General features: G+C 40.6%; 1 protein-coding gene across 7 annotated transcripts in view; it reads left to right on the top strand.

Moving 5' to 3' along the window:
• Positions 1–404: 404 nt before the first annotated feature.
• Clc (clathrin light chain) overlaps positions 405–7,218 on the top strand; it is an 80,209-nt gene continuing 73,395 nt past the window's right edge. For 6 of the 7 annotated variants that reach the window (XM_071671345.1, XM_071671343.1, XM_071671342.1 and 3 more), the window contains exon 1: positions 405–503. The gene's annotated coding sequence lies outside the window, so the exon portion shown is untranslated. The remainder of the gene's footprint in view (positions 504–7,218) is intronic. The other variant, XM_071671344.1, reaches the window with a different exon arrangement.

Below are 7,218 nucleotides of genomic sequence, written 5' to 3'. Positions count from 1 at the left end.
GAGGTCTAGAAACCTCGTCAATAAGAAGAAAAAATAAAAAGACGAAGGAAATGTCTGCATGCAGAGTTTATCAGTGGATTAAAGATTAGCTCTCAACACTTTCCATTGGTAACTTGTGCCCTTGTTTAGAAAAGCTATGATATCAATGATGCTCATAATGCTGTGAAATAATTAAACCATTAACCCATATATTTGAATACATACTGCTGTTACATATTTTTATATTTGTGACACATGTTGACAAATTGATTGGGGAGACATATGTATTATCCCTTAAGTGATAAATGAAGAGATACATTTAAGATTTTTTGAATAAATGAAATATAAAGAGAATTGTTATCTATTGTCCATGCTTTTATTTGGAAAAAAAATACATACAAGTGATATGCTAAATTGAAACTTGTGGATTGTGTTTACCAAGTGCTTCCATAGCCGACGGTGAGTGGGGAGTTTCTGTCAGACGGTGGTCCGGTATTGCTAGTGACAGCTGAATCATATTTAAGGTATAGGTATACCGCTACGAAGATGCATATGATAGTTTTGTACAGTCACATTAAATGTTTGAACTTCTGAATATTTTCGATACAGTGCTTTAAGTAAATTAGATATGTGGTATCGAAGAGAATGGCTAACCCAAATATTGGTGTCACGAAGTGAACCAATGCAAAAGTAATTTCCTTTTGCGCAATCTTTAAAGGTTGAATATATTTCAAAATCATACTTAGTCTTGCAGTACAGCATGATTCGAGATGATTGAGTTGTAAATGTTTACGGGGTTTGTAGTAGTGTGTGTGTGATTGATTGCAGACAGTGCTATAGAATCTGGCCTATGATTGATTGCAGACCATGCTATAAAATCTGGCTTAGCAAAACATAAGGAATGAGTCCTCTGGTGGTCCAGTTTATTAAATTCGAGAAAATGAAAACAGTACTTTGAAAAAAATATGCCAGGATATTTTATTCCGGATGGATAGGGGGGCAATAATTCAACATCAGTGTTTATAACTCTAAGCGAAGGTTGGATGTGTTTATGGGTTCAAGTGGTTGGTTGTAGGGTGGACAGACTCAGGACCTGCCTAGTATGGGCCAATAGGCCTCTTGCAGTGTTCTCACTTATGTTTTTATTCCTAACCTTTTTAATTCTACAAGCAGTGATTTATAACTGACATTATAGCTTCGCTTGGTTAAGTTATTTATAGTGCAATACATGTGTAATGGAGCTACTTAGATCAAAGAATATGAGATTTATGATATATTGGGGATCTTATTCTCATTTTTGTTTTGACCAACAAAATTTTTTCTAAGGAGGGCAGGACTTTAAGAAAGATTGAAAATCTCATTAAAGGTGCACCTCAAAGCCCTGGCTATATTAGCTATGATTTTTAGAGAGTAAAAGTTTAACTTACCTCCATATAGTTATTGACCTTGAATACAGAGTGATTTTGCTCTGCAGTGTGATAGGATTATATTTCAGCTCCGCATTGACAGTGCTGTACCTGTATAGCCTGATTTGTAATTTATTTTATTGAATGATCTTGAATAAGTGACTAATGCAGTATATCTGGGAAAACATGGTATTTGCTTTTTTAAGGTATTTATATGTAGTACACTTGTGAAATATCAACAGAACCTCTAAAGATCTCGCTTATCCTCCTTAGAACTTAGCTTATATCTTATTTTTCAGTATTATAGTTGAAATATACTAGTCATGCTCTTGAAAATGGACCACTAAGATGATGCTGGATATCAGCAAATGGATGACAGAAAGCACCCATGCATAATCCAGCAGTGAATAGATATATTGTATATTCCCTCTGTAAATTGAATGATTGTGGAGATTTTTATAAGCTTTGTTGATTTTTTAGTCATGTTTGTTATCTAATTGTACTACATTAGTCAGCCTCATATTTTTCCCGAGTTTCATTACCATTATTGCTGTACTTAATCCTTCAAACATTATTAGTATTTTATTATTTTGCTTTGTCGCTGTCTCCAGCTTTAGCGAGGTAGTGCAAGGATACAGACGAAAGATGGCCCAACCCACCCACATACACATGTATATACATACACGTCCACACACGCAAATATACATACCTATACATCTCAATGTACACATATATATATATACACACACACAGACATATACATATATACACATGTACATAATTCATACTGTCGGCCTTTATTTATTCCCATCGCCACACATGGAATAACAACCCCTTCCCCCCTCATATGTGTGAGGTAGCGCTAGGAAAAGACAACAAAGGCCCCATTCGTTCACACTCAGTCTCTAGCTGTCATGTAATAATGCACCGAAACCACAGCTCCCTTTCCACATGCAGGCCCCACAGCACTTTTCAGGGTTTACCCTAGACGCTTCACATGCCCTGGTTCAATCCATTGACAGCACGTCAACCCCGGTATACCATATCGATCCAATTTACTCTATTCCTTGCACGCCTTTCTCCCGCCTGCATGTTCAGGCCCCGATCACTCAAAATCTTTTTCACTCCATCTTTCCACCTCCAATTTGGTCTCCCACTTCTCGTTCCCTCCACCTCCGACACATATATCCTCTTTGTCAATCTTTCCTCACTCATTCTCTCCATGTGACCAAACCATTTCAAAACACCCTCTTCTGCTCTCTCAACCACACTATTTTTATTTCCACACATCTCTCTTACCCTTACATTACTTACTCGATCAAACCACCTCACACCACATATTGTCCTCAAACATCTCATTTCCAGCACATCCACCCTCCTGCGCACAACTCTATCCATAGCCCACGCCTCGCAACCATACAGCATTGTTGGAGCCACTATTCCTTCAAACATACACATTTTTGCTTTGCAAGATAATGTTCTTGACTTCGAAACATTCTTCAAGGCTCCCAGAATTTTTGCCCCCTCCCCCACCCTGTGATTCACTTCCGCTTCCATGGTTCCATCCGCTGCCAGATCCACTCCCAGATATCTAAAACACTTTACTTCCTCCAGTTTTTCTCCATTCAAACTTACCTCCCAGTTGACTTGACCCTCAACCCTGCTGTACCTAATAACCTTGCTCTTATTCACATTTACTCTTAACTTTCTTCTTTCACACACTTTACCAAACTCAGTCACCAGCTTCTGCAGTTTCTCACATGAATCACCCACCAGTGCTGTATCATCAGCGAACAACAACTGACTCACTTCCCAAGCTCTCTCATCCACAACAGACTGCATACTTGCTCCTTTTTCCAAAACTCTTGCATTCACCTCCCTAACAACCCCATCCATAAACAAATTAAACAACCACACACCCCTGCCGCAAACCTACATTCACTGAGAACCAATCACTTTCCTCTCTTCCTACACGTACACATGCCTTACATCCTCGATAAAAACTTTTCACTGCTTCTAACAACTTGCCTCCCACACCATATATTCTTAATACCATCCACAGAGCATCTCTATCAACTCTATCATATGCCTTCTTCAGATCCATAAATGCTACATACAAATCCATTTGCTTTTCTAAGTATTTCTCACATACATTCTTCAAAGCAAACACCTGATCCACACATCCTCTACCACTTCTGAAACCACACTGCTCTTCCCCAATCTGATGCTCTGTACATACCTTCACCCTCTCAATCAATACCCTCCCATATAATTTACCAGGAATACTCAACAAAATTATACCTCTGTAATTTGAGCACTCACTCTTATCCCCTTTGCCTTTGTACACTGGCACTATGCAAGCATTCCGCCAATCCTCAGGCACCTCACCATGAATCATACATACATTAAATAACCTTACCAACCAGTCAACAATACAGTCACCCCCTTTTTTAATAAATTCCACTGCAATACCATCCAAACCTGCTGCCTTGCCGGCTTTCATCTTTCGCAAAGCTTTTACTACCTCTTCTCTGTTTACCAAATCATTTTCCCTAACCCTCTCACTTTGCACACCACCTCGACCAAAACACCCTATATCTGCCACTCTATCATCAAACACATTCAACAAACCTTCAAAATACTCACTCCATCTCCTCACATCACCACTACTTGTTATCACCTCCCCATTAGCCCCATTCACATAAGTTCCCATTTGCTCCCTTGTCTTACGCTTTTTATTTACCTCCTTCCAAAACATCTTTTTTTTCTCCCTAAAATTTAATGATACTCTCTCACCCCAACTCTCATTTGCTCTCTTTTTCACCTCTTGCACCTTTCTCTTGACCTCCTGCCTCTTTCTTTTATACATCTCCCACTCATTTGCATTTTTTCCCTGCAAAAATCGTCCAAATGCCTCTCTCTTCTCTTTCACTAATAATCTTACCTCTTCATCCTACCACTCACTACCCCTTTCTAATCAACCCACCTCCCACGCTTCTCATGCCACAAGTGCCTTTTGCGCAAGCCATCACTGCTTCCCTAAATACATCCCATTCCTCCCCCACTCCCCTTACCTCCTTTGTTCTCGCCTTTTTCCATTCTGCATTCAGTCTCTCCTGGTACTTCCTCACACAAGTCTCCTTCCCAAGCTCACTTACTCTCACCACTCTCTTCACCTCAACCTTCTCTCTCCTTTTCTGAAAACCCCTACAAATCTTCACCTTCGCCTCCTCAAGATAATGATCAGACATCCCTCCAGTTGCACCTCTTAACACATTAACATCCAAAAGCCTCTCTTTCGCACGCCTATCAATTAACACGTAATCCAGTAACGCTCTCTGGCCATCTCTCCTACTTACATATGCATACTTATGTATATCTCGCTTTTTAAACCAGGTATTCCCAATCACCAGTCCTTTTTCAGCACATAAATCTACAAGCTCTTCACCATTTCCATTTACAACACTGAACACCCCATGTATACCAATTATTCCCTCAACTGCCACATTACTCACCTTTTCATTCAAATCACCCATCACTATAACCCGGTCTCGTGCATCAAAACCACTAACACACTCATTCAGCTGCTCCCAAAACACTTACCTCTCATGATCTTTCTTCTCATGCCCAACAAACATTATATGGGCAGTATATGGGCATATATATGGTGCCTTGGTGATCTTTCCAATCATGTATTTATGAACTGAGATTTCCTGCCACAATATCAAGAGGTATGAGAGGGGAGATGGTATGTGGGTCTAGTTGCCTTCAGAGGACATACCATGATCACTTGGTATCCAGGCATGAAAGCATTATGTATTACTAAGGTTGTGATGCCATAGCCAAAAATTTTGTTCACACTCAGTCTCTAGCTGTCGTGTGTAATGCACCGAAACCACGGCTCCATATCCACATCCATGCCAAACAGACCTTTCTATGGTTTACCCCAGACGTTTCACATGCCTTGGTTCAGTCCATTGACAGCATGTCAACCCTGGTATACCACATCATTCCAATTCACTCTTCCTTGCATGCCTCTCACCCTTCTGTATGTTCAGGCCTTGATTGCTCAAAATCTTTTTCATTCCATCCTTCCACCTTCAGTTTGGTCTTCTGCCTTTCCTTGTTCCCTCCACCTCTGACACACAAATCCTCTGTCAATCTTTCCTCACTCGTTCTCTCCATATGTCCAAATCATTTCACATACCCCCTTCTGTTCTCTCAACCATATTCTTTTTATTTCCTCACATCTCTCTTACTCTTTCATTACTTACTCAATCAAACCACCTCACACCACATATTGTCCTCTAAACATTTCATTTCCGACACTTCCACCCTCCTCCATACAACCCTATCTATAGCCCATGCCTTTGCAACCATATAACATTGAAACCATTATTTCTTCAAACATACTTTGGAAAAGTGGGTGAAAGGAGAAAGTTGACAGTAAATGTGAATAAAGAGCAAGGTTGTTAGGTTCAGCATGGTTAAGGGATAAGTTAATTGGGTGTAAGTCTGAATGGGGAAAAATTGGAGGAAGTGAAGTGTTTTACATATCTGGGAGTGGACTGAGCAGCAAATGGAACCATGGAAGCGGAAGTGAGTCACAGGTTGGGGGAGGAGGCGAAGGTTTTGGGGAGCAGTGAAGGATGTGTGAAGGGAAAGAGCGTTATCTAGGAGAGCAAAAAGAGGTGTTATGTGGTTGCAAGGCGTGGGCTATAGATAGAGTTGTATGGAGGGTGGATGTGTTGGAAATGAAATGTTTGAGGACACTATGTGTTGTGAGGTCATTTGATTAAGTAATGAAAGGGTAAGAGAGAGATGTATGGAAATAAAAAGTGTGGTTGAGAGAGCAGAAGAAGGTGTGTTGAAATTGTTTGAACATATGGATTGAATGAGAGAGGGAAGATTGACAAAGAGGATGTATGTGTCAGAGGTGGAGGGAACAAGGAGAAGTGGGAGACCAAATTGGAGGTGGTAGGATGGAGTGGAAAAGATTTTGAGTGATTACGGACTGAACATACAGGAGGGTGAGAGATGTGCAAGGAATAGATTAAATTGGAACGATGGGGTATACTGTGTCTGGGGTAAACCTTGGAAAGGTATGTGGGGCCTGGATGTGGATAGGGAGCTGTGGTTTCGGTACATTACACATGACAACTAGAGACTGAGTGTGAGTGAATGTAGCCTTTTTTTTGCCTGTTTTCCTGGTGCTACCTCACTGAAGCATTGGGTGGCGATGCTGTTTCCTGTGGGGCATAGTAGTGCCAGGAATGGATGGAAGCAGCAAGTATGAATGTGTACATGTGTATATATGTATGTCTGTGTATGTATATGTTGAAATGTATAGGTATGTATATGTGCGTGTGTGGGCGTGTATGTACATACATGTGTATGTAGGTGGGTTGGGCCATTCTTTCGTCTGTTTCCTTGCGCTGCTTCGCTAAGACGGGAGACAGCAACAAAGTATAATATATGAGTAAACTATTTATTTAATTTATTATATTTTGTCGCTGTCTCCTGCTTTAGCGAGGTAGCGCAAGGAAACAGACAAAAGAATGACCCAACCTGCCCACATGCACGTGTATATACATACACGTCCACACATGCACGTATACATACCTATACATCTCAACGTATTCATATATATACACACAGAGACATATACATATATACACGTACATAATTCATACTGTCTGCCCTTATTCATTCCTGTCTCCACCCTGCCACACATGAAATGACAACCCCCTCCTCCCCGCATGTGTGCGAGGTAGCGCTAGGAAAAGAAAACAAAGGCCACATTCGTTCACACTCTGTCTCTAGCTGTCATGTA

This window comes from Panulirus ornatus, chromosome 16 (genome assembly GCF_036320965.1).
Source record: "Panulirus ornatus isolate Po-2019 chromosome 16, ASM3632096v1, whole genome shotgun sequence".
Classification (NCBI taxonomy): domain Eukaryota; kingdom Metazoa; phylum Arthropoda; class Malacostraca; order Decapoda; family Palinuridae; genus Panulirus; species Panulirus ornatus.
Note: the sequence above shows the minus strand (reverse complement) of the source record. Positions and strands in the feature narration are given on the sequence as shown.